Consider the following 2,361-nt stretch of genomic DNA (forward strand, 5'->3'; position numbering starts at 1 on the left):
GAGGGACAGACTGTGGACACATGAGGGACAGACTGTGGACACATGAGGGACAGACTGTGGACACATGTGGGACTTTCACTCGGTCTCCTGACATGTCTTCTTGTCTCCGTTTCCTGGAGGACTAATGTCTTCTGAAGCCGAGCGCAGTTTCTGATGATGAAGAGTTCTGGGTCGACCCGAGCAGTTCTGATCCCCAGCCCGTCCCCCTCCTGGTTCTGGTCTTGACGTAGAGATCAGGTGACTGAAGTTCTTATAAAGAACTTTGACAAGTCCGCTTCACTTTTTTCCTTCTGTTCCCGACCCGTCAGAACCAGCAGTCCCAGTCGGAGGAGGAGACATCCGAACCGGGCCGGATTCTGCCTCTGTGGCTCCAGGTAAATTCTTTAAGAAGTCTGCGGGTCCAACAGAACCGGACCGAAACCTGCTCAGAACCATAAAGTTTGAGAAGCTCAGAAATAGTTTTGATTTGATCGACCCCGAGCCGCTAAAAAAACAAAACAAACAAAAAAAAACCTTTTTAAACATTTTTAATTTTAATTTAAAACTTTCTTCTGTTTTTAGTTGTGATTTGTTTATTTAGTTTGAGTTGAGCAACTTTGCTGTAATGAGAAGGTTCTTGTTCCAGAACCACCAGAACCCACTCAGGGTTAGGAGTCCAGTCCTTCAGGAACCTTCTGGTTCTGGTTCTGGTTCTGGTCCCCTCTAGAACTTCTCTTTAAACCCAGTTGAGAGTGAAGGAACCTGGAGGTTCTGAGTGTCTCAGTGCAGAGCTCCATTGTTCTGTTCAGTCCAATTCTGTCACAGACCCAGTCATGTAGAAAGTGGCGGGCTGGTCCTTGTTCTGGACACTGGTGTTCTGTTTGGATCTGGTTCTGGTCCTGTCTGCAGCTGGACTCTTGGGTTTTCTATAATCTGTTTTCAGTTCATGTGCAGCTTAACGGAGGACAAGTAGAGGCACATGCAGCTCATTGGGCCCATTAGAGTCCAACTGGTCCACAGTCCGGTCCTGTCTCTGTCTCCTGAAGTGTCCCAGTGTGGACCACAGATTATGAGTTGAGGACCTGCAGACTGAAACAACAGGATCACAAAGACTCTTTAACAACTTTAATAATAATTGTTTCATAAAGTGTTTATTTTTAATGGAACAGTAAAAAGTCCAGTTCTGGACGTTGTGTCAAATGTAAACGTTGTAAATTAAAGATGATTCATCTCAGTGGAGTAGTTTACATTTTTGTACTGGGTATACTGGGCTTAGAAACCAAAGTACACTGGTTAGTACAATGTAAATAATAATTTAAGTTGATTTTTAAGCATATCGAAAAGTTCCAAATTTCTCTGATGCTTATATTTGAATAAATGAACAACAAACTTTGTGACAACAGTTGGCTTTTTATTAAAAACACTGTATAGAATTTATAAAACAGTATCAAAGCAAAACATGTTCAAGTATTAAGTAGTAAGTACAGAAGTATTAATTATACAATAATTCTCTGGAATGTACTAAACAAATGCTGCAGACAGACAGATTGTTACAGAAGCTTTTAACTTTTAACATATCAATGACACGTGACGAATGATATGTCATGTATCACTGGACACTTTTAAGTGGGTTTACTCGCGTATCGAGTAGACTACACCACTGATTCATCTCATGAACCTGGTGAACAACTCAAACTCATTTTGAAAGAGGTGCGCTCGTTTTAAATGTGGCGGCAGCAACACATCTCTTCAGAGCTGATCCAGGACCCCCCTCTCTTCAGCTGTCAGGACCTGAACCTCACAGACCTGCTGGAGGTCATGGAGGGAATGTTGTCCCATTCTGGTCTGATGAAGAACTCTAGATGGTCTCTAGTTCTCGGTTTTCTTTGTTAATTTCTTTCTTTTTATAAAGCATCAACAATTTTAACTGTTGGGAGATCTGCACTGCAGGCAGGAAAGTTCAGCAACTGGACTCTTCCAGTACGAAGCCCCGTGGTTTTAGTTTCATGTCTTGCTGATACATGCAAGGCCTTCCCTGAACAAGTCGACTGGACAGGAGCACATGTTCTAAAACCTGCTCATATGTTCCTGCATGGATGGAGCTTTTCCTTACAGTGTAACCTGCCCATGCCCAAGGCACTAATGCACCCATATACCATCAGAGAGGCAGGCTTTTGTACTGTGGGCTGATAACACTCTTGAACGTCCCTCTCCTCTTTAGCACAGAGGACATGGTGTCCATGTGTCCATGGTGTCCAGTTTCAGATTTGAATCATCTGACCTCAGAACAGTTTTCCATTTCCCCTCAGTCCATTTGAAACGAGCTTCAGTCCAACTTCAGTCCAGCTTCAGTCCAGCTTCAGTCCAGCTTCAGTCCAGCTT

General features: G+C 43.3%; 1 protein-coding gene across 1 annotated transcript in view; it reads left to right on the forward strand.

Moving 5' to 3' along the window:
• The first annotated feature begins 306 nt into the window (after positions 1 to 306).
• Positions 307 to 2,361, forward strand: part of gja1b (gap junction protein alpha 1b) — a 6,586-nt gene continuing 4,531 nt past the window's right edge. Inside the window, exon 1 of the mRNA XM_037685722.1 lies at positions 307 to 374. The gene's annotated coding sequence lies outside the window, so the exon portion shown is untranslated. The remainder of the gene's footprint in view (positions 375 to 2,361) is intronic.

Source organism: Nematolebias whitei, chromosome 12 (assembly GCF_014905685.2).
Source record: "Nematolebias whitei isolate Nwh7 chromosome 12, NemWhi1, whole genome shotgun sequence".
NCBI lineage: Eukaryota > Metazoa > Chordata > Actinopteri > Cyprinodontiformes > Rivulidae > Nematolebias > Nematolebias whitei.